The 26,583-nt window shown below is 39.2% G+C and overlaps 1 protein-coding gene across 29 annotated transcripts in view; it reads right to left on the bottom strand.

The window, feature by feature from the left end:
- BBX (BBX high mobility group box domain containing) overlaps positions 1 to 26,583 on the bottom strand; it is a 152,095-nt gene that overhangs the window by 90,702 nt on the left and 34,810 nt on the right. For 5 of the 29 annotated variants that reach the window (XM_085589274.1, XM_085589208.1, XM_085589218.1 and 2 more), the window contains exon 3: positions 10,046 to 10,180. The exons of the other annotated variants lie outside the window; for them this stretch is intronic. The gene's annotated coding sequence lies outside the window, so the exon portion shown is untranslated. The remainder of the gene's footprint in view (positions 1 to 10,045; positions 10,181 to 26,583) is intronic. 29 annotated transcript variants of the gene reach the window in all.

The raw sequence follows: 26,583 nt of genomic DNA, 5'->3' as shown, positions 1-26,583 counted from the left end.
TTCTGATGCCATTCACAATGCAATACTCCTCACAATGCTGGACCATTTTTGTAATTTAATAAACAAATTAAAAAAAACCAAAAATCCCATTAATGAAAAGTTTTTAAAATATGAGCCAACAAACCACAACTCATTTAGACTCTCATCACTCTTAAAAAAAAACATCTCCATGTGTATCCAACATTTTCAAAAGACTGGGGAAACAGATGGGTTTCTCCTGAATGTTCTGGGTATCAATGATGGCAGGGTTCTGTACACAAGCACATACTTGTTCTGCAGCTTACTATTCCCTGTGCTCCTGGAATGAGTACATCCTACCACCTATGGTCATTATCTATGACCTGAGTTCCTCTGCTGATGTAAACTGCAATGCTGTGGCAAAGGAAAGAAGCAGACTTAACTGTGCATGTGCCAGGTTATTTGATCAACCCCACCTTCTTCACATACTATATGAACTCAGAGGAGAGACTCCTTTAGTTCAGTGGGTTCTGTATTAATATTAATTAATTCTATATTAATATTAATGTTAACACTGTCCTGAATTCTTACTATTTGGGATGTTCATGAAGTTACAAGTTAACACTGCAGACAGCTTAAAAATTTCCTCCAGATAGGAAAATTTTTCCTCTGGAACATGAAAAGTGGAAGATGAACTCACACGTCTGCGCTTCAACATCTTTTCTGTTTTCATTGCATCAGATTAAATGACTCATCCCAATCCACAACTAAAACTGGATTTGTGAAAACTGGCTCTTGGTAACTCTTTCTGATGTTGGCATTAAATACCTCAGTTTGCTTTATATCACAGTTAAATTATGACAAGTCAAACATTTGACTAAAGCTTAGGAAGTGCAAATGAGTTCTCATCATTGTAAATATTCTCAGTACAAGGGCAAAGTCAGCTCACAGGAAAAAGTACACCACTTCCACAGTCAATTATCTTTAATTCACACTTCCAGTGCACAGACCTGTCCCTGCAGGAGAAATCCAGAGACATAAGACAGCAAAGGCAGAGTCCTAAAATGTAAAGGCAAAGTATTCAATATAAAACATTTACACATTGAATATTTTCTTGAAAAGAAGGATGACTCAGGACCACCCATAGCAGCAACAGCAACTTCCAATGCAACAAAACCTGCCAGAAGGATGATTAAAGAAAAAAAGCAAAAGAAAAAGAACTGCAGGAAAACATTTGATGTAGGCATTCCTAGGAAACACTGAGGTCTGGAAAGAGAGCACTAACACATAAAACACAGGTTCCCTCTGCTGCCAAGTCCCATGGTCTGTGATTCAGCTCTCTGAGTGCATATGAAGATGTGTGAGTGAATATGAGAAGTATGGAAAACATCTGCCTTTTAATTTGGGGGTTTGTTGTTGTCAGTTATTCTTTTTTAATAATGCCTTGTACACCTCAAAATACCAAGTAAAACTGTAAACTGAAGAGCTGTAGTCAAAAACAAAGTAGAGGATATCGGCCTGTACGATTTGTTAGATCTCCTTTTGGCAAGATTTTCTGGAGAACCCCCAAGAAAGTACCAGAAGCCCATAAATACAGAAAGGAGAAGTTCTCTTAGCAAAATGGATTATCTAAACTTTGGGTTCTCATTTTGCCTTTATTATTACCTATTTAAAACTCACATTTCTTAACCAACAGTCAAAGAAGAAGTGACTTCATGAAAAAAACTCCAACAGTCTGGCTCCAGCTGGGTGGTGAAAACTGCTCCTGTAGTTCTCCAGCAGAGAAAAACCAAAACCTCCAGCCAACATAAAAAAGCCACTTCACAAGTAAGCTACACCTCAAACAAGACTGGAGAGTTAAGATTACAGGTAGGCTTTATAGGTTTTATCTTCCTATCTTTATAACCACAGAGAGACAAAGATGGAAATACTGTTTTACTCAGTTCTTTTGATCACTACTGGGAATCTTTGCTGATTGTTTAACACATACAGAATGGAGTACTTGTGAATGCCTCCAAACTTTTAATGAGCTTTACAAAGTGTATTATTATGCTTATGCAGATATTCCTAGATGGAAATACAGATATAGGTTTAGACAAGATATATCTACATCTAACTATGTATACATGTCAGGTCATAAACCCAAGGTTTTACATCCAGCTGCTCTGCTATAGGAGAAGTGGCAGCTGTGCCCGCAGACTAGTCAAAATATAGTTTACTGAAATGAAACTATCAACACAAAACTATTCATGTAAAAAGAATAATTGCTGATGAAATCCCTTCCTCTACATTTAAGGAATTAGTATCTTTGAATAGAGGGGAATTTTCCATTTTTTTCTGTTGAGGGGTACAGCAATGTCATTGAAGTTTATCTTTTTAATAACAATTTGCTGTACAGTCAGTTTTCAATTAAGAAATTGATCATGTCCAAGTAATTGTAAGTGATACAATGAAATCAAAGATCACAGGACAGTTCCTCTTTGCTGTAAATTCGGTTTACTCAAATGCGGCAAATCTGCTTTCAGTTTTTCTTGAAACCTGATCAGACTCCCTTTTCTGTTTGTATTAGGAACCACAGCAGAGAGATTTAAACTACAGAGCAGAACAGTAACAGCCACCTTCCACCTTTTCACTTTCCTGCAGGGAACTCACTTGTTGCAGAAGGAGAACTATTTGCCCGTCAAACTTTGCCTTGCTCAGAACATTCACCCATCACCTGGAACAGAGGGGAGCAGAAGCCAGATGGACACGACACTGACCACTCTGCTGAGGAATAAAGAATAATGAGCAGAATAAAGAATAATAATGCCCCCAAACAGTGACTGCCAAGTCTCCTTCCTCCTGCTGTGTCCTTATGAAAGCAGCTTTCTTTGAAAACATCCCGGTCAATACAGCATTCCTTCGACCACGCTCTCCATGGCAGGTGAGTGGTTTTGTCACCCACATCTCTGCCTGCAGTTACCACTGGGCAAAACAACACTGCTAGAGACACCAGGAGAGCTCAGCAGCATCTCCAGCCCTTCCCTTCCCTGCACGAGGACTGCAGGAAGCCAAGGTGGGCAAACCCCCAAAGTCCAAGAGGGACATCTGTGCAGCAGGGCTGGCAAGTGCTTCCAGCGACAGCATCAGCCTGGAGGCCCTGGGAGGTTTTTATGCTGCAGATTCCTTTCCTCACTACATAACTCAGTGCTCCTCCTACGTCACCAAAGTCAGCAGAGATTTCACTTGAAACAGCCTCAGCTGCCTTCGGAGCAATGCCAAGCTTGGGGCCATCCATGGCCCCGTTTGCTCCACAAAGCCCACTCTCAGTGCACTGCCAGCCTTCTCTCCAAGGGCTCACAGCTAGGGCTTTGCACACCCTTCCATCTCTGCAAGGCTCACACCTGCAACACTGCTGAACTGACTCCAAAGCAGCCTAAAATCATCAGGATTTATTATACATCAGATCAGGATTCATTATGCAACAGAAGATGCATAATAAATAAAAAAAAAAAACCCAAACCAAACCAAACAAAAACCAAACCACAACAAAAACCAACCAACCAAAAAAAAAAAAAAACCCAAAAAAAAAGCCCCACCCCAAAATTAAAAAGGCCCTAAAGACTAACTCCTTCCAGTTATTATTTAGATGTTTGATCTGAGATTGATACAAGAGTGTCTGTGGAGAGGGGGAATGTGACAGCAGATGTAATGAACAGCACGCCTTGGAGATCACCTTTTTTTGTAATAAAAGCTGCCATCAGTTATTGCTATGCAAGTAACAGCACACCAAATACACTCATATCTGCAAGTACTCAGGACAACTCCAGGCACAGCTCCAGAGGCTATGTCCTGAAGTCTTAAAATATTGTTAGGTCTTTGTGCTACAGAGCACTGTAGACTTGAATTTAATGTGTTCAACTTCAGAGACATCTTTAGAAAGCAATGTGGTGCAAGAGAAAATATTTCCTTATTAAAAAGGTTGTGCTTTTAAGTAATTAGGCTTGTTCCTAGACATTCATTAAAAGACAACAGTATCCTCATAGACAAGGTTATAAACAAGCTGAGTGTGGTAATCACCACATACAAAAACCCAGACCCACAAAACCATCTCTCTGGAGAAGAGAAGCAATCAAACCAAACCAAACAAAAATCCCAGGTTACTTTCATCTTGTTTTGCTAAGGAAGCCCGAAAGTCTCTATTATGATACCAGAGAAACCATATATAAATATATATGGCTACACCAAGCTTAGATTCAAAGCTAATTTAAATCATCATGCATGAGAACTAGAAATACAGACCATTATTGAACTACTGATACCTTTGTATTTAAAGGGTTTTCTTATTCAACCTCAGTTTGAGATTGTGCCTTCCCTACTTCATGGAAAAGCACCCTTCACAATGCAGATAGTGACCTACAATACCTATACCAGGTTATGGAAATCAAATCTTATAGAAGAAGAAAGATCCAGAAAGAGGAAAAGCAAACTGACAGCTTACATAATGCTTGAACACCTCTACTGAATCACTCTATGACTTCATTCTGTCACAGAGTGGAGCAGCTCTTCACCACAAAGAGTCCCCAGCAAAGCCAAAGATAAATAAAATAGGTAAGTCAGGATAAATAAAACTAATACATTCAGGTTCATAATTTCATAGTTTGTAGACTCTAATTGAGCATCCTGTATGCAGTTATCATTTTGAATGGGTGTTCAGTGAAGAAAGACTGACTTCACGGGTTTTTTAAGTGCTATCTGAAAAAGTTCTAATGCAGTTCTTATTGCTTTGCACAATAAAAGCATACTGAAATGCAGTGTTTTTAAATGGTCTCACTGGAGAAAGTAAGAAATAAGTAATTTTCAGAAATCATACTGTCTACTCTGTTGTATTATATATGCAGTGAAATTACTAAATCGGAACAGCTGGGATACAGTTTAACATGTACAACTTTTGCATTTTGTACCTCTATCAAACTTGTTTATTCTACTGTATACACATATTTACAAGAGCCAGGAGAGGGGAATTTTACCCTTGGAGAGAGAGACTCTTCTGAATTATGAATTGCTTTATGACATTAAATCCTAACAAGATCCATCTCAGAAGACCATTTATGCTGGAGCCTGCTAGAGCTCAGTGTTAAGATGCACTATATACAAGCTCTGTATCAGATTAGAAAGCAATTACATCACTCAGTGTTTCCTATTTGACATTTTGCTTTCTCTGGACTACCTGTGTCACATAACTTTTCACAGGCCATTAAAGAAATCCACATCAGCAAAGAGAATTTCCTACTTTTCAGGCTACAGAAGTTATCTTACATATACAACAAGTCCTTATTTACACAGGCACAGTTAACTAAAGTTAACTCAAGATGTTTTCAGTTCATATTTCAGGTGGACTTGTTTTACTCTCAGATAGCTTAGGCTTGTTCCTCAACACCACAGAGGATGCCAGGGAAATACAGCTGTACCAGATGCTGGAATTTACATCCTTGGCATGTGAATGTCAGTGTGTCACAAAAACCAGGCTGATTTCTGATCAAAGAATCCACAAAGCTGAAGCCTCGTAAGACAAATAATTTAGAGAGTTTACTACTTTGATTTAGGTTAAACGGATTTATGAGCTTAGAAACAGGACTAAGTTACTGTAATTCGAGCAGCTGAGCTGTGTAGCTGACTATACATGTGAACTTTGGCTTACAGCAAAAGCCAGGTGAAGTACATTTTTTTCCTTATGAAAGTCAGATGATGGGAGATTTGAATGGAGAAAAATTCCAAGAAAGGGGATTTATGGAGTCTACTCACTTCACCTCACCAATGGGAGAACAGCACTCCCAGCAGAAGCTGCAGATACCCAATCAGCAAAACATCCTTATCCCATGATGTGCTGCAAGCTCCATCCCAGGGAGCACCAGAGGTGTTCCCACCCCAACACCCACCAGGTGTCCACATTCAGGGAGCACTGACTGTCAGGAATTCTCCCCATGGGAAAACTCTGCACGGGGTGTCCCAGCACACGCCTGGCCATGTGTCTAACACAACAGCCAGCTCGAAATGCATCGCTCATGGTGACACACAGGGGACAAGCAGCACCTCTAAGTGACTGCAGCAGGCTGCCCACTGCCACACAGACAGACAGCTCTCCTGCTACAGCTGAAGTTTGAGATACAGGGCTGCACATCAGCGACACATCACACAGCCCATTTGTTCATGACTCAACACACTGCTAAAACACTCTGACATATCATCAGATGGTGGCCAGATACTAGTGATCCAACTCATCCTAACTCAACAAAGTTGTTGCCTGTAGCCAAAAGCAAACAAGGATTATCTGGAGTTCTGCGTGTGCCCTGCACACCTCTATTTATGCTTAAAGGAGAATGGCACAATACTGAATGGCTGAGGCTTAATTTAAGATAATATTAAGATGTAAATTACAAGCTTGAGTTGGAGGAAAATGGGGAAGCAGGCATCTTCCTGAACAGTCAGTATTAGATGCCATAACAAACCAGCACAATCTTGAATCTTGCTACCTATTTTAAGTCATAGGTCACAAACCCAGCAAGGCCACCTTCTCCAGCTGACTACACTGATTCCCAGTACCTGGAGGATCTGACCCATGTTATCAATGAACTCCTTGTGCTCCCTGAGCTCTAAAACCATCACCTCTGGCTTGACAGGAGTAAAATTTACCCACCTCCTTCCCCCCATCAGGAAAATTGGATGAATGGCAACTGCTGCTAAATCCAATGTTAGTTAGAGTATGCATCAATCTCTAGAAAAGTGATTATTCCTGGGGAAAACCTTATAGTCTGGAAATGCTGCAAGCCAGAGATGCCTGCTCAAGGCTGGCACCAAGGGCTCAGAAAGTTCCCAGGACCCAAGCATACACCTTCTCCATGAGAAACAGAAGTGCCACGGAGACACAAGTAACTGGGAATTGAAGAGCCACTCCCAAGGCTCCTCATCTGTTTGCTTAGCCCAAAAGTAAGGACCAAGCCTGCTAGTGTTTCCGAGCAGATCAAGGTTAAGAAATGCCATCAAACATGTGGGAACTGCAAGCAGACCTGCAGGTGTACCCCTGTAGCTCACAAGCAGCACAGCAGAGGCTCAGGTTCATATACTGGCTTACTAAGAGCCACTGGTGCATCAAGCATAATCCCCAGGAAAAGGCTTTTTTCAAGAGAGAGTTGTACAATACCAAAACTTTCTACGTTTCACACATGGTCTTCAAATACTCCAGCAATAAAATCCTTGACCTAAGCATCTCACAGCTTAAAAAGAGTCTCTGACACAGAAGCCAACCTCCAGAAAAGGTTCTCAAAGAAGCCAGAGATTGAGAACTATCCCAACTCAGCACAGTATGTTTCATGCTATTTGGTATAGCTCAGAATGACACAAACCAGAAAATGCAGTTGCTCCCAAACTTTCAGGGGCTTATCTACATGAACTGTCAGAATATCAGAGTATATAAGTGAAGAAAGTGAAATGCTTTTCATCATCACACCCCTCAGTGGATCACAAACTTTGCCTGGTAACTCCTAAGATCCATTAAATCTAAGAGGGTGAGGGGAAATAAAAGACAAAAAAAGGGAAATAACAGAGGCGTAGCAACACATCTGAACACCCACTGACTTGCTCATGGATCTTGCTCATGGATTAGGACAGATTGTTGCTACCTGCTTTACACTACATCAAGAGAGTGAGAAAGGACTGAGAACAAAGTAGGTTTATCCTGAGTTTCAAAAGAAATCTTCCTCCTTTCTCCACTGCTTCTCCCTCTGGAGAGAACATGACCAGAAGTAAAAAAGCTGCTCAGATACCTAATTGATAATAAATTTCAAAAGAAAAACCTTGAGTTTCATAGGTTAATTCATTTCTTTTTAAGACAAAGCTGGGTATAAGACATACTAATTTCTAATATCATCCATATAAGCAGAAGTTACTTTCACTTGCAGGTTGATACAGCTTGGGTATGTTTACAAACACAGCTGTGAAACAGAAATTGAAAAACCATTTACATTTATTTCCTTATGTGTATTCCTGGGCTTTCTCAAACTATTCTGAACTCCTGGGCCCAGCCTCTTTGCCCTGCCAAACTTCCCCAGGCCAGCCTATGGAGCTGCTCCCAGAGATGTACACTGGGCATAAAAGAGCCATTCCCTTAGGTGTTGGACTGAATGATCCTTGTGGGTCCCTTCCAGCCCACAACACTCTGGCCAAAATTTGACAGAACCACAAAGATGCAAAGAGAAAAACATTGGAAAGGCCTCGGATTTTAGTTCCATAAACTCAGCACCTGGAGTGGAAATTCTCAAGCCTCCTCTGTAAAATGCAAGATCAAAAAAAATATATACAGTAAAAACCTTCATATATATGTTATCTTTTATATATATAACCTGAACAAACAAGAGACCACAAAAGAAGGAAGTGTAAGCTTTCTGTGAAATCTTTCATGCTGCTACTTTATACTTCACAAGACGCATTTTCTTGTTGAATTTATTTGCAACAGCAACCTACACGTTATAAAAAAAATTTATATATTATTTATTATTATTTATAATATATAATAAATATATATGAAATTATACATTGCATATAAAATATATAATTATACATTATACATTAAATATATACAATTATATATTATATATTAAATATATACAATTATATATTATAATTATAAATCGCTAATATATGTTAATATAGAATATCAATTTAATATATAATAAATATATATTATCATTTATATATAATAAATAAATAATAAATAAATATATTAAAAAAAAAATCAATACACTGATGTTACAAATTCTGCAAACAACTACAATGAGAAGCACTTTGACTTCAGCATGGACACACTGAGCTGCCATGTCCTGACTCAGCAGCCAGGCTCCCTGTTAGCAGCACAAAGAGTCCTGTTAGTGCCCAGTCCTGTTCCCAGCCCAGCCAGCACAACAACAAGTGGATCAACAGAGCTCCAGCTCTGATCCACCAAAGCTGCCCACCAGGTTTTGGCTGCAAAACCAGTTTCTGTGCATGTGACCCATTTCCCTTTCTCCCACACTGAGCACAACAGGAGAGCAGAGCTGCCAGACAAGGCAGAATCAGGCCTAAAATCCACTTTATCAATCACAGTAAAACCGTAGGAAGAACCCAATTAACTCTGCTCCCCCAGCCTGAATTGTGCAGGACAAACAATGCACATTCCTTTCATTCTTCCAGCTTTTGCATTCAGCAGATTTGTCACAGAAATCCTATAACCAGCCTAGAGCCAAACCTGTCTTTTATTTTTAACCTGATTTTTGCCAGCAATTCCTGAATATTTCCTTCCACCTCCCACCAATGTGCTTCTGTAGTTACTCCACACACCAGCTACCTTCAAGCCACATTTCTAGTTTTGCAGAAGCATTTTGGTGGAATGGACAGACAGGTGTCCAAAACCACTGCAGCATTCCTATGTCTGGAACTATAACCACAGCATTTAACAGCCTAAAGTAACTGTGATTCCAGGTGGTTAGTGCTTGGGAGTACAATATATCTTTTGAGGTCTGCTATATGCAGCTCAATGGGATCCTTTTTTTTTTTTTAATGCCAAAAATAAATTGGAAATTAATACACTCTCATATCAAAAATAAAGAAATAAAATTATAAATCTTCTCCATTGTTTTGTTTTTAAATCATTTGACAGATTTGAGTTTTAAAACTTAAAGCTCTTTTACAAGAGACTGGAAAACAGTACAGTGAACAGAAAAATTATGACTATTAATTATTCTTAATCCTACAGAACACTAGTAGATACTGAATGATGATGCATGAGGTGAAGAAGGAAAGGAACGTAAAAAAAAGTTAAAATCAAAGAAAACATCCAGAACACTAAACCAGAAAACCTCCACACCAAAAGCCATAGCACAGCAAAATACTCAACATTAGAATAGTTTTTTCTAAATTTCACCTGTCAGCTTCTAAAATCAGTTACACTGACTACATATCTTTTCATACCTTGTGATTAACCAAATTATAAAAAACAATCTAAAAAATGGGCATCGGATATTAAAAAATATCTATGTACAGACATCTTCAATTTAACATTAAGAAATTATTTTACCCGCAAACATGCTGTTTCAGTATCAGTTAACAGCTTTGCAGTCTCTTCTTTACTGGCATACAAAAATAAAATCTCAGAACTGTTTTTCTAACAAGTTATCTTCAACTTTCATTGGACTGATTCCCAACAGAAGTCCTAAAGTAGGAAAAAAAAAAAAAAGGTGAAAAATTTCACCCTAGGCAATTTGAGAATCTGGAAAAGCACAGAAATGTGTACAAATAAAAGGAAGAAAAAAATATTTTACTAGTTAGTGCAGATAAGACTTGTATATAAGATGGTCTACATTTACCCCCATTGTAAAAAGGTCACAATCAACATAAATGACCAGAAAAGAAAACAATCCTTCTCCAAATGTACCTGGTGCATTTGTAACCATACACATTTTTCAGTGTATCAGCTCTGGCAGAGTCAATGGCCTTACTAAAAAACACCACCTGAGCAAGATTTCTCTTTCAAACTAATTGGAAGGAACATAGGGACTCTCAAAGTAAGGCTGCATTCTTCACAACCCCTTCTCCAGTCCAATTTTGTTTCAAAATGGGAAGCACTGCATTTAAATTCAAGAAATTAAAGATACACTAGGAATGATTACAAGACTAGACTTACAAGAGCTGGTTTCAGGTAAAAATAACCCTACTTAGTTTTGTTGTTTCATCTCAGGAATGCATCATTAAAACTATACTATGGTACCACAGATTACATAAACGTGCAATAAATGTGTAGATTTGTAATGCTTTTGGGATATTTGATAATTTTGATCAGAATGTACCTTCAGTACATTTACATTCCTATCCTTCCTCTTCAGGTTCATGGAAAGAGGTAAAAGATCAACTTTTGAGGCAGCCCTCACATAAATTTGGGTGCAACACAAGGAAGCACATTGGGATGGGAACTTCATCTTCCTGTGGATCAGGCAGAAGTTTCTTCATCTTGCTGTGGATCAGGCAGAAGTTTGCTGGCAAGAAGACAGGTAGCCCATATGCCTACCCAAAAGCCTTCCCTATTTAGATTTATGAAAACAGATCTGTATGGATGCTGCTTAGTGACAATGCCAACTCTTGAAAAGACAGCTGTATGAGGAAAATCTTCCTAACACAGGAATCTTGAAGTAAGTGGTGTAAAGTGATGTCAACAGGCACCACTTTACAGTCTTTCCCAAATTCTGGATCTTCTTATGCAAGTTTGTTATGTTTGGTGCTGCAGGTCACATTGACTTTTCCTGTAAAAACTGAGAGGCCATGGAAGACTGAAAACAGCACTGGAGGTGTTGAAGGGGTTCTACTCCATTATCTATCTAGTTGGCAACCCAGGATATACATCCTATTCCAGCTTTCTGAAAAACAGGAAGCAATACCTGTTAACTACCCTGTGAAGAGTCACAGTAATGCAGTACATAAGGAGCATTAGGTGTCAGGTAGGGATTATTATTCCCCAGTGCCAAGTTATACATTTGTTTCTGTACTATACAGCAGAAATCAGCTTTAAGTTCACTGCACAAGCAGTTTATGATGTAAAAAAATCATTGCTTAGGTATTCAAAATTAGTTGCACCGTAACAGCGAGCGGCCAGTTACAAACCACCTGAAAACAACTCAAACGTACAAAGGGTGAAAAACATCCCCATTTTTTTTTTGGAAGTGCTGATGTCTTAGGTGCCTCCTTGCTTTGTGTAATCACTCAGAGGTGCAGGTATTTATATTAATATGTGGTAACTGAAAGTGTCTGTAAGGGTAAGTAAGTACTTTCTCCCCACCTCATAAAAGGCATTTACAGATACCACAGAGAGCTGTTTTTTAAACAATTCTATTAACTGGAATGCTGACAGAAAACCAAAGCCACCTGAAACACAGCATTGTTTCCCCCTCCATCAATATCACACACAGACCAACTCAACCATTATCATCCATCAGCCCTGCCTCTATTCCTCAGCATGAGTTCCAACACCATGAGTATCCCTAGAGCACTGAAGAAAACAGGATGCTCATAACTGCCTTGAGATTGATGCAGCAGCTCAACATGACCCTGACAGTGATTTCAGTAATTACTGGTTTTTTATTAAGAGCTTCAGAAAAGTAGCTTTTACTCTAAAATAGAGTCAAGCTACTTAGGAATGGATGCTGCTTCCTAAAATCTGTCCATCAGAAGCTGTAAGTATGTAAGGACTGGAGTAACTGTGACATCTTCATTGTCTGGCAAATATGCCAGTGGAGCCCCAGGAGATGCCCATCCTTCTGGAGCAGTATCTGGGCAGTAGTCAGACCACCGGGATGGGCAGCTGATAGCAGGGAAAGTGAATGCCATCCTTCCCAGCAGTGCATTTATGTTGGAACTCAAAACGTCCCTCAGACATTTTTGGATGTTCCAAGCCCAGGTCAGAAGCATTTGAGACCCTGGCAGGCAGCTGGAAACAGCTGTGATTTTGGGTTTGAACCATGGAATGATTTACCAACCTTGCAGGAAGGACAAGAAGTCACAAAAGTTTCAATATTATAGTAGCAGTAGCCACGAAGTAAAGGGAAGAATTTTTGAGTGGTGTACAGGGGGGTTTTGGTTTTGTACATGGGAGTCAGAGGGTTTAAGATGGATTTGGGCCTGCCCTGTCCTTCCTCTTTCTTCTTCCTCACCTCCATGTTCTTGGTGATGTTGGCACTCACAGATTGGTTTGGAGTAGAAAAGCACCATTTAATATAGGTAATAGGCATTGGGGAAAAACTGTAACCATGTAACACGTAATGTACCATATAAAAGATAGAAAATCACCATTTAATATAGGTAATAGGCATTGGGAAAAACTGTAACCATGTAACACGTAATGTACCATATAAAAGACAGCAGCAGCCCTGGGTGGGGAGAGAAGAAGCAGTCGGGGTCAGAGAGGATGTCAGGGTGTGTGTGTGCCTCTGCCTGAGCTGTGAGCAAACCACAGCAGCCCCAGGAGAAAATCTTTTAGATAACTTGCAAGAAACAACCATGAGACTGAACAACAAGAGACTGCTGAGCCTTTCTTTGGAAGCTCGGGTTGGAGGAGAGATTTTTCCACCACACGAAGCCACCTCTGACCCAGGGTAAGCTCTGGCACATTGACACCCTGCCTCCCCACTGCCTGCTGTCACCAACTCACAAGCATTAATATTTGGGCTCCATTTCAAATTCACAATTCAGCCCTGAGGTCAACAGAAGGGAGCTTTGGTGGAGAAGCTATGCCTACATGTAAATATTCTGAAGACCAAGATTTAAGAGCTGTGGCCTTTGAGCTACCACTTGCTGCAGCACTCCTGTGGACCTTGTGAAACTTTAATGAGGTGGATTGCACACAGGAGTCCCTTGTCATACAAGCTGACTTTTTTTTTTTAGAATCTGACTTTCAGCAAAAGGCGCTAGCCAAAACTAGTAAGTATTATTAGTAGTAATATTCTAAAAAGGATAAAGACCATGGGATGAAGAACAGATTGATTTTGTCTTGGGGAAAAAAATCTGGAAAGCAAACTTTTTTTTCCCTGACACAGCCTTTGATTAAGGGCAGAAAGTAAGGGAAAACTGGCTGCAAAAATCCTGATTTCACAGAGGCTGCTCCAGAGGTGTAGTCAGATGGGAGCACAGCACACTTCTAAATATCACATCTTGGTGTGCTGCCAGAAAACAGATATGCAGAAGCCAAAATACAGCATGCTAGGAGTTGCCTAAAGGCAACTCTAACAGGGACAAGTTTCAAAGTGGTTCCAAAACTCCATCAGGAGAAACTACCTTTGCTCTGTGGGGCCAGTAACAGGTAGCAAACCACACAGCTGGGCAAGCTGTTATCACTGGTGCTCCAGTGGAAATTTATTAACTTTTCTTTAGAGGTACTCACTGAAGAATTCAAGCCTGCACGTTAAGACCAGGCAGAGCCATGAAGGTGTTTTAGAGATATTTATAGTGAAGAAAAGTATTTCTGTCCTAAAATGAGGTGGTAATACCCAAATTTTTCTCCTAAAACACATTTTGAAGTTACAGTGTGTTCCAAGCACATTGCACGGCAATGTGCTTGCATCATCTCATAATTAACTGTAATTAATATACAATAATTTCTAGACTTAAGTGCAGTTAACCATTAACTTGTGTTTGTACACTGTATTTGCTGAACAGCATGATATTTTCCTTCATTCCTCAATACTATGTAATCATGGAGTTACAGACCTTATCAGAATGCTCAACTAAAACAGTTTTTGTGGGGGTGAGAAGAAAAGCCACAAATACCTTGTTATTATTTAAACTTTTTAAAATAAAAACTACAATTCTTAATAAAATTTTATCAGGAAATGAAATAATTGAATGGGGGACTACTCATTTACTCCAAACCCCAATTTCAGCCCTTGTGTCTATACCTGCATAGGAAAAAGTGGCATCAAGACAACTCTTCAAGTTTCCACCTGAATATCCTTTCTATGCCTGATCTATGTACATATCTATTAGACTAAATAAGAGCACATTTTGAGTCTCCAACTTAGCCTAAATGTAATTTAGTTGGTTCTTACATAATACAAATGTATTGTTACCATATTTTAAAGCATTTGCAGTAATATTCAGTTGTAAAAAACAAAAATACCACATCAATACAATGTAAAGAACACTATTCAGTATTTTTTACCCATTCTAGCAGTAGAGATAGTCAACAGCAGAACATCAAGGATGACTGGAAAACTGTTATATACACAAAATTATGCATATTCAGTTGTTGGCTGTTTGGGGGATTTTTTTGGGAGAGGGGTTTGTTTTGTGGTGCTAGGATTTTTTTAGGTTTAGGTTAGGGTTTTTTAAAAATTTTGTAATTAATAGCACCTAAATTGCAGGTTTCTGCCATCATATCTATGGATGTTGCTCTGTAGTCTATCACAAACTGAAGTGCTACAGATCTCTACCGAATTAAAGTAAGTGCTTGATGCAGAAATATACCACAAGATAAACAGAGATAGCCAGTCAATCACCTAGATGGGATAGCTATTATAAACAAACAAATATCCAGCATGTATTAGAAGTCTGGTTTGCTGCTTCTTTACAAATGAGAGGGAAAATCAGTAACACTTCTGAAATCCAGAGTAAGTTTTAACTGGTTATCATCAGCATCCCACTTTCACAGGGGATCTGCCCATCTCAGGCTGTAAAAGCTCTGCCACAGATAGTCCATCTCTCTGGAGACTTGATCTACAACTTTCAGCTGTGCTAGAAGGGCTTAACCACTCTGAGGTATTACTTTTATGTCTCTAGTACCACCTCATGTAGAGTTTCTGCCACAACTCAGTTAGGGAACCAAGTCTTCTTAAATAAACACAGATTCTTTATCCCCTCCTTAATTCACATGCAAAAAATGGGGTCATCTCATCCAGCATGATGCATTGGCACAAGCCATAAATAGATTGTTCAGTTGCACATTACCTGGAATACAAGGCTGGAAAGGAGACAGACTGAGATTATGACTGAATTCACAGGAGTCCAAATAAACCAGTAAAATTAGCACTGGTACCATCCTAAAATGAGGTATTAGTACTAACAGCTGCAATTTAAGCACATCAAAGAATGCACCCTCTTCAGAGTGAACACTAAATACACCCAAATCACAACTATGTCAATATTGCCACTAAGAAATGAAACCTGACTTCTAAAACTGGTGCTGGGAAAGATTTCAAGTGACAGAAACTTCATGAGAGCACTACTGCAATGTTCCCTGTGCTTTAGATGATGGTAACAGGTTATAAATCTTTGCAAAATACAATGTTAGGGTATGAAGATATCCTGAGGTTTTGCAGGATAAATGAAAAGTTTTAGGAGCTCTTGTTTTAAGACACATTCACTTTACACTTACGTAATTCAATGCATGAATGAAAACTTTCTGCAAACAGTCCTCAGCAGCATTTCAAGTTCCCAGTTAAATCTTGCTTCATAATCAAATGCTTCTATTTGAGGTGAAAATAGGAACAGGTAAGAAATATCTGAAGCTTTCCTTCTTAACCCTAAATGCATTAAGTTGCTTAATTACAACTGCCATACAACTTTGCTTCAAACAAAATTCTCTTCTTTCAGAAGTATCTCAGACTCTGAGAGAGTTTGAGTTTAGGTTCTCTTTTTTTTTTTTTTTTTTTCCCTTCCCTAAATAAACACAGTACAATGCTCATTATCTGTCTCAGCCTGATCATTCTCAGTACTCCCTTCCCGGGGGTCTTTGTACAAGACATAACGTTAGGAAATATGCCTATTAACCATTCTGAACACTGACTATGCTAAGGACTGGGAAAAAGAAATACCAAAAGGATTGATTGATTATTCCATCACCAGATCCCAGTCAAAGAACAGGGCAGGCAGGCACACAAGCACACCAGCAAAAATATTAAGTATTATTAGTAGTAATATCATAAAAAGGATAAAGACAGGATGAACAACAGATTGTGTCTTGGAGAAAAAAAAAAAAATCTGGAAAGCAAACTTTTTTTCAAAACTTCAGGGCAACATCAGTGCCTTGCTCAGCCTTTTCCCTGCTGCCTGACTCAGCTCAGCCACTTCAGAGAGGAAGCTGAACATGAAATATGCCACTATTGTGCTCCCAGCAGCAGCCCAGCTAACTCCTGAAATGCCAGATGTGCTCAGAAGTGATAACCTGTACATCCCAGCACCTCACTGGGGGCCCAGGAGAACGAGGAGAGGCACAAGGCAGGGGAGATGGGAGCCACACACATATGCAGCCTCTCCCTTTACACAGCTCTAAATAAAATTAAGACACTCACATCAGTTCCATTGCCAGCTTAGCTCAAGCATGGTAAATTCCCAATTCAGCTCATTCACCTCTCTTTGATCCATGCTACACATGGTGCCTTCTATTCATAACCACAGCCAGCACTGACAGCAGCAGTAAAAGCAGAAATCCAACAATAAGACACTTCTCAGAGCGAGAATCTAATGGGAACTACAGGATTAGGTAATTCTTCCTTTAATTTTTCTTTATATTTTTTTAGCTAAATCTTAACATGGTGCAGCACAGCTTTATTTCTCTTGCAGCATATAAGAGATCAACACACTGAACACACCCAGACCAAGGAAGCTTAATTAGCATTGCTCCTGGCCTTGCCCCTAAATCTTCCTTCTTGGCCTTTCAATTAAACCATGCAAGGCATCTCCTTAGAATTACAGCTTTTGAGTAAACAGATAAAAACATGGAAATCTCAGAAACCAAGTTAAACAGAACATCTAGTGTAACAAAATAATGACGCAGCAACAAGACAGAAATTATTTAAGTAAATGCCAAAACTCAGTTTCTTTGTTCAATATTTCTCCTCATCAATTCTGTCATAGTTTATTTACAAATGATTAGTGCAAGTTACAGATTATGCAGTTTCCCTTTAGATCAGTACAAAATTGCTGTATCACAGCTTTTAAACACAATTGCAAAAACAGGGTCTTGGTGTAGAAAACAAGGTAGAGAGGAAGGGAAGGATTCCTGTGTGTATGTGCTAAGATATGCATATTTGGAAAAGAGACAAGGGATGTTTGCATATATTCATACAAAGAAATGTATTACATACATACCCTACATGCATAAATAGAAAGTAACTGAAAATCTCACAAAACAGCTGTTTTTTATATCATGTCTTTGCAACACAACCAATGAACTAAACCCCAATATGCCACTGGGTTATGTTTACCCTCAAGAGACAGTTTGGGTCAAGAGAATTCTAGTCCTGGTTTGCAAAGACTCAATCCAGAACTGCATTTTTGGAAGCTAATTCAGAAGTTTTGGACGTACCAGCAGGTCTTCGGTATTTAAGAGAGAAAGAACTTTGGCTGAAAAAAACCTTCCAAACATGACACTCTTACTTTAAATTGTTTAGAAAAAGATTAGCTTACCACAAACTCAGACTTCACAGCTTTGAAGAATAATATAATGCCTTCACAGATCAAGCCATAGATGAGGCTCATAGCAAGTCTTACTTGCTATGATATTCTTGGCTTAAAAAAAACAGTTCTGAATTTTAAAAAATCAGCCATGGGCACTATTGTTTTATCCAGCACATACTTTGCACCAGGAACTGATCACATTTAATGGTAACTAATGATTCATTATTACATCTCAGAAATAGAAACAGATGTGAGGAAACACATGGAGCAACAGCACAACCACCTCATCACCTAATTACCTTGATAAAGAGACTACACACTTAGTACAGACATTGGTAGATAGTTGTTTATGCAACTAAAGCATTATCTACACTCTACATGACAGGAAGTTTATTTAATCCTGAGCATCATATAGTGAGTGGACCCTCTATATATGCAACAAAATTTATATCGAGTTTGTGGGAATTCTGTCTAGGCCTTGACTTTAGTAAGTCTGTTTACATTTTTCCCAGCCTAACAGAATTTGTCTTGCCCATCTACAACATGCAAAGAAGAGGCAAAGATAATATTATGTTGCTGTTGGTTTGAGTGGAATGTTCAGTGAGTTTTCTTTTCATGAAAGCTTGTAAAGTAAGAGCCAGAGCCCCCCACAAACCCAGGTATCACTTACAGTCTAGTGAGCAAGTCGTATAACTTGTAAAATTAGCTTTTTCACATGTTTACTGCCTCAGTGAATCCAGCCTGACCTTATGGAAGTTAGGACCCTTGTTTTGAAAATGCAAACTTTTTAACAAACATCCCAAATTAGTCATCCATAGAGTTTTATTCCCCTGAACTACTTCAACTCAAACTAAAAAAAAATCATATAACATTTCCATCAGTTGGGAGTTTATTCCGTTTATTCTGGTGCACCTCTCTCAGCACGGACCCAGAGCAGCCCCTCCTTCCTGCACCAGCTCTTCAGACTTCTTTTCAGCTCTGAGTTGATCCACCAGCAGGCTGAAGGAGTCATCTAGCGGCCACAAACAATTCCTGCAGCCTCACCAGCTTCTGCAGCCCAGCTGCCAGGGCAAGATAAGCTTTTTTACTGCTTAAAGCACTGACAAGAGTCCACTGCAGGTCCAGCACCTGAAGCATTACACAGTCCTTGCAGCCCTGATGATGATGCTCATCATCATGATGCTCCCTGCTGACGTGCCTTGGTGTGCCCTAGATGCCAGTTTCCCACTTTGTCAAAGCCAAAACCAAGTTCCCTCCTTATGCTTGGGAGGAAACACGGCTGTGTTATTCTAACCCTGTTCCTCTTCAGGGGTGGGCAAACCTTTTCTGAGAATTGTGCTACCCCTGGGAAGCAGCAGGATGAGGCAAGGGATCCTCCTTGGTCCACATCCCTCCTCTGCCACAAACCCACTGTGACAAAGCACGTGGGTACTTAGGTAAGGTCTCTCAGCCATGGAAGAACCAGCTACCTAGTAACATGCAAAAGAAAGAACCATAATACATTAAACAGGTATCTGAAGTACAGGTTAAAATAATTCTTTAATAAACAGTATTAACATCTATAAAAATCATACTAAGCTTCATAAATATTTGTAATGTGCTATAAGTTCTCTGTAAAACCCCTCCAGCCAGGTGCGCTACAGAAATTTAAGCATAGAATTTTTTATGAAAACATCAAATATTCATTCTTCAAATGAATGGCCATTTCAACTATGTAATAAAGTGAAAAATTGTACTGATTTTTCATATCAACACCTTGGTTTCAAAACAAACTCAGATCCATTTCTTTTCTTTGTGTTAATCTGTGTTACCTGTTGAAAGACTGAACTGCAGACACATCTTAGGCAAGATGGTCTTAGGCTTTTTCTTTTGTTCCTGGAAATCACTTTGCTGTCACAGTAATGCCAGACTCTGGAAGAACATGTTGCTACTTCTCCTTCACAGACTAGGAGTTCCTGTTAGCATATTTTCTCTTGAGATGTTTGCACTGTTGATCAGAGGTGAATCTAATACAGTGAGCATCAGGTGCCAATCATCACACACAACTTCCACACTATTTTATAATATGCCCCCTTACACCCTGCCATGAGTAACATCCTATAACTGAATCCCAGCAGCAGCTTCCCCTCCCCACCCCCAAAATAAGGAGCCATAGGTTCCCCCAACCTTTCAAGGAAGCCAAAAGGCTTCCTTAAATTCATACTTAACCTTCCTGTGATTCAGAGCTTCCACTTGCCTCAATCACAAAGGTGTCACCTAGCTTCTTCCATCAATCCTATACATCATTCAGGTATAGCAAGTGAAAAATGCTATAAAATGCAAATTATCATTCTGGTATGGTTAAGGAGCTCCAACCTATTTCAATCTGCAGCTGAAAGTGAAAAACTGTGGCACCACAACTATACAAAGACATGAAACAAGAAAAAATGATCCCTGCATGCCCTAATGTCAGAATTAAAGAGAAGATTCCTTAAAAATAGTGAGGGCATGAGCAGCAGCTAAGTGATATTTAAAGCTCTGATCCCAGCAGGCAACACCTCCACCTTGCTTCACATGTCTAACAAATTAAGCATTGGTCAGATTCGCCCTGTGTGGAGGACCTGCAGAAAGACTGATTCTAAATCATATTTATTTCTCCAAGATGGGGGACAGCTTATCCTTTTAGGTACATAAATCACCAGGAGCTGTTTCTTGCTACTCACTGCTCAGGTATGTGGAAGTGAGAAAACAATTCTGCAGGACTCAGAGGTTTGTACAGGCACTACTCAGATCTATTTAGCTAGTTCTTAAACAGACCTAATTTGTACTATCAACAAAAATAATATCAATATTTTGCAGCTTTGACTAGCCAGAATCATATGAAAGGTAAGGCCACTCTTAATACTTTATTAACATTGACTTTAGTTGGATTTTTATTTAGACACAAATTTAATTCACTTTTAATTTAACTTTATTTATTTATCTAGGTACTTTAAAACTAAGATACTCTTTGGTAACAACAGTGAAAGAGTGGGTTCACTACTGGTCTAACACAGCATGCCAAAAAACATCGCTGATGAAATCAGCAGCAGATAGTACCAGAGATCTACTCCACTCATGTCATGTGTAAGTCTTGCTGCCTTGTCTCATGTTTTCAGTGAACTGCAAGAGTGAATGGGGATCAGGAATAGCCACCAAAGCTCATTTTGTCCTGTTACCACAGCAAAGATGTACATACATTCTATTACATACACATACCTAAGTGTTTACATGTGTAGGTATCTATACATACTTTTCTGCAGGTACATGCAAGAGAAAAGTGAACACCACACAGCAGGCCTGTTTTGCAAAGGCAACATGCAAAAAACAAATCAGTGGCAGACTTGAAAACACAAGAAATTGCAAACTATCATAGCCACTCTTTAAGCTCTTTCCTCTGTACATTAAGATTAAAATGGGAAGCTCCTTCTGAACCTTCTACTACTTCTTAATATGCACATCAGCTGTGGTACTTTGTACAAATCATGTACTTTGTTAGTGCTGCAAATGCCTAGGTTGGCATACTGCCTTTTGAGAAATGTTTTCTGATATTTACCAGGCTTCTATCACCCCAAAAGACAACCAAAATATATATTTTCTAGAGGTCTTGCCACAGACCTGGGAACTCTGGTTAGCTGGGTAGCTGCCTGCCCCCTTGTTCCCCACCAGGTTTGACAAAGGGAGCATAGCATGCTCCTTAATCATCTTCACGAGATGGCACAATGTTCAAGAATTAATTATTTCTAGGTATAAATGAAGGAGGCTGACCATCTGAAAACAAACACATTACCGACTGAAGCCTAAGCATCTCTGCAGCCTCTATTTGCACCTTAATTACTCAGCAGAAATGTGCTACAGAGTTATCAGTCAACTGAAGATGTCTTTCTCTAAGGACCTGCAGGACAAGCTGAAATACCTCTTAGAACTGTCAAGAGCAAAGGATTTATCTGCTTTTATGTGCATTTGTCAACTCATACTGCAGAAAATGTAGTCACAAGCTACAGTGTAAATTGACGATAATAGAGTATATTCAGTTCTTATGAAAGCTCACCCAGAAAATACCTATTTTTCCTCTGCCTAACCACCACTTCAACACATCAGTTTGGATTTCCTTGTCTCACTAGAGGTCCACCAGAAAGTCAGTAACTGCAGCAAACATCTCCAGGTGTAGATTCAGAATTCACAGAGCAGGGACTCAGATCAGACATTCAGTGAAAGCCCAGCATCTAATTCAGAAAACCTGTACATGAGATTTATTCCTGTGATCATTCTGAATAACCCATGAGCTACAGATGGGAAGGCCTCAGTCATGTTGTCAGAATATACCATTGATTTTTTTCAAATGGCTGGCTGCCTGCCTTACTGGAGCCTTGAAGGGAGAAGGAAATACCTGAAATCTAGTAACTGCTCCTGACTAGCAAGAACCTGCTTCTTGAGTGAGCTGCACTAAAATTCTGTTTACTGAGATTTTGTCAATGTACAATAGGCCCGTGTGGAATTTACCTGCATCTTTACCCAAAAAACTTCCAGGAGTTTACACACCTGATTGCTACTTCCAAGTTACTTCATACATTAACAAGCTTTAAGTGGCAGCATCAGTTACAAAAAGAAAGTTACTCAGTTAAGTATGAAACAGTTACAGCTACATTAGCACAATTTTAAATTTAAAACACCCTTATATTGTGCCATAACTTGGCTACCAAAGAGAGCATTATTTTTGTGGTTTCCTCTTCATAAGTACCTTCTCCACTTACAGCAAAAAGCAAGAATCTTACTTTTTCCCTGTGAAAGAAAGATACAATCAAACCAAGTAGTCGATTTTTAAATTTTCTGTTGTGTTTGCACTTCTAGGTCATTGTTTCAGTCCTTTTGGCTTTATAAAAGCTGTGCAAGCTTTACAGGGATGTTAAAATAAGTTTTCTTTCTCATTTGGAAACTATCATTCCTGTTGTTACTTTCCCACAATTATAATTTTTGGTTTTTATAAATTTTTTAATTAACAGTATAATTTTGCAGCTTAAGGTATCCTAAAATATTACTCAAAAAACTGAAGATGCAATAGGCCACATTTCTCTATGGTTTTCAGTTTATTTTCATAAAGCAAGGGAAGGAGCAGAGACAACATTTTCAACTCTAAAGTCTACCCAATTTCCAAACAAACACTGACCCTTTAATGCCTTGTCAAAATTCACCACCATAGATTTCTGTGCATCTCTAAGAAGTAACGAGGCCCCAGACAAAATGCATGGGTAGACATTAGCAAATCTCAAACCAGGAACTTTACCTTGGGATGTAACAATTGACTTCCCTAGCAAAAACACTGACATAGTGAATGCCTGCTGAATACCTGTTGTTGGTTTTGCCAGCACCTGACACATGACAAAAGCTTGAAAACTATTGACAAAAACTTCCTGAACTCCACAAATCACACTCAAGCAACTAACCCTACTGAAAATCTCAAGAGTAACTGATGAAATTAACACTTTACAGCATCAACTTCAGAAAGGATCACAGGAGAAAGATAAAAACATCACAATTAAGACATGCTATCTTCAGCATCAGTAACTAACTGATGCTATCTGCTCTGGAAACTATCCAGACTGCAAAATCATCTTTAAAAAATATATGTAAGTCCCTAGTAGAAGGAATAGACAGTAGTGCTCTGATTCTGGAGATACATCCTCCTCCTCTTGCACTTTACTTAGCTTGCCTTAAGGCTCTAGCTTGACAAGCAGCAAGCACAGACCAGCTCTGAAACCAAAGTGAGTTGTGTCCCCTGTCCTGCTTTTCTATTATGCCCTCCCAGACCCCTTTTTAGGGGGCAACAGAGCTGTTCAGCTCTTCAGTTTGATTCACAATACATTAGCTGGTCCACCAAGTGGTGGTCAGTTCTATCTTCAGGCAGAACAAGTTTAGCTAACAAACAACATTAATTTTAGCTATCATTCCTCCAGTCATACCTCCAGTCTAGTTCGTGATACAACAAAAACATTAGCGTGGCTCCAAGATGAAAGGACTGTTTCTTTCAGAAATAGTGCTGCCATTTAAATATGGTGATTCACTATTACTTCTGTTAAATATGTCTCATTCCACTTCTTTGTCAGGGGGCTGTAATTCAAACAATATCTCTATCTTCCATCTATGATGAAGATGGTTGTCAACATTACACATGTTGAAGGTGAAAAAAAAAATACTCTGGGAGCCATTCCCTTCATTCTTCTCTTCATGCCTACAAATACAGAGCACTTCTTGGTACACTTGTGATATCTCCAATGAGGAAGTATCCAGCTTTAAGACACAACTTCTTATCCCTCTTTGGTGGGTTCCAAAATACCTAAACCAATTTCTACAAGCTAAGAGAAAACAAGGTTGCCAAAGTATGACCGAAAAGCAGCAAATGCTTTGACTCTAGCTGTCAGTGAAACAGGAAAACCAAAGAACCAAATGTAGAGCCACTGGTAGGAGCCCTTTACTGATGCAGGTTGGATTATTTTACAGCAGCCTCCTAATTATAACTGAGATGTTGAAAATAGTTACAAACTGAATAAAACAGCACAAAGGTCCAATACCTGTTGCACTTGACACTTCACATTATGCTGAAGTACGCAGTGCTACAGAGTTTCTTTACTGGCAGAAGGAAAGTAAAAAGGTAGTAACTTTGGCAAATAAGGGTTAATATTTGGGCCCACAATGGAAATGGGAATCTACAGCATAAGCACATTTACCACACATTTCTTGTGAAGACATTAGCACGTAGAATTATCTTTAGACTCAACACACTGAAACAAACGGGCTTGTGTTGTCTTTTTAACACACTGATAAAATGTGCGCAGCACATAAAATGTCTTTAGCTACTCTTTTATCCCCCAGAATAATGACATAACACAGGGTTAATTTCTTGAGCATATGTCTATACCAAGTAGTAGATTTAGCAGCAATGAATTTAGAGATTGCATAGAGGAAAAAACATGCAGCACAATATACCCAGCACATGAAAACAAATATAAAAGATGCAAGGCCACACTTGACTGGAAATTTTATTATTACCTCCTATACAATACTCCTCCACCAATACTCAAGTGGAGGCCACAGATTAGGCTATAAAAGTGGTTTGTTTTCATTTTGCCCTTACACCTTTACCTACAAAGCTGTTCAACTGCAAGCAGTAAAGTGTGAACCAATAATACCCTTATGACTTCTACTTGCCCTGAAACTTGAAGAAGCACAGAAGCATAAAATCAAAAATGGTTGGGGTTGGAAGGGACCTTGAAGATCATCTGGCTCCAACCCCTCTGCCACAGGCAGGGACACCTTTGACTAGATCATGCTCTTAAGAGCTCCATTCTACCTGCTCTTGAACACCTCCAGGGATGGGTCAACATCTCAGGGTAACCTGTTCCAGTGCCTCACCACACTCACAGTGAAGAATTTCTTCCTGATATCTAATCTAAACCCACCCTTCTTTGGCTTAGGGTGATGCTCCCTTGTTCTATCACCACATGCCCTTGTAAAAGGTCTCTTGAAAGACCCCTTTAAAGTATAATGCTGCTGGTAAGAAGCAGAGCTAACTTCCACCATGGAAAAATGGCAAGTCAGTATTCATAAAAAAAAATTACCAGAAATCAACCCCCAATTTCTAATTTACTGCACCTCTCTCATTTTTCACCACAATGCATCAAACTTTAAAACACATGCTTCTCCAGAACGGCTTTCAGCAAAGCTACTGGAGAACTTAATGTAAGATCTAATAAAGGGTTCCACGTTTTTCATTTTATAGAACAATCACTAAATTAAACTTGTCAGAACAGAAAACAGCTACTCAAATCACCCACCCTTAAGAGCACAAGCAATTCTGGTTAGGCCTCAGATGATCCTGATCAAGATTTTTGATTTCTTACCACTGTCCCCCGTCACCTGGGGAGCAGCTCAGACCTGTGGCAGTGTCCTGTAGCTGTGGTGGCACATCCAGCACCAGGCTGGCTCACCACAGCTGTGTGCTTGAGCGGCTTCTCAGGAGGAGTCCTCTGCAAAATCACTCAGAGCATCACAGCCAGAGCAAACAAAGTCATCCCATCAATCTGATTGTTAACAGGCAGTAATAAAAACATAGCAAAAGCAGAATATGGCAACGCAAAGTATTTGTGTAGCCTACCACCACTTACAGATTAGCAATTTCAGAACTTTGAGGGAATACAGAGAATGCTGCTCATCAGTTTGAAAAGCTGAAAATTGATTAATGAACCTGTGATATTTACATTCTTCATTCTGTAAAGAAAAATAATTTTAAAAATCCAATGCAGTAATGGAAGAAGACACTTTTTCGTAGAAGTTGCCCATCTGTTGTAACTGACATTATTCCAAACACTGTTTTCAATCAACCAACCTGGCTTCCTTTCTGAGGGATGCTTGGCAACTATAAAAAGTATTTTTTCTTTTTTGCTTTTCATGTGTATAATTTTATTTCCATGTTAGAACATCACATCACTCCCTCAAATACATCACGCTGTTCTGGATCCACAGTTACTACTAAACCACTGTAAAGTCTCTTCTCTTGCATTACTCAATCCATCCAGAAGTTCTGAAATAACACAAATGGGTTTTTAAAATTGTTTAGAGTAAACTTTACCTTTATGGCTGTGTTTGTGTCATACCTATTTA

Source organism: Lonchura striata, chromosome 1 (genome assembly GCF_050655825.1).
Source record: "Lonchura striata isolate lonStrDom1 chromosome 1, ASM5065582v1, whole genome shotgun sequence".
NCBI classification, from domain to species: Eukaryota; Metazoa; Chordata; class Aves; order Passeriformes; family Estrildidae; genus Lonchura; species Lonchura striata.
Note: the sequence above shows the minus strand (reverse complement) of the source record. Positions and strands in the feature narration are given on the sequence as shown.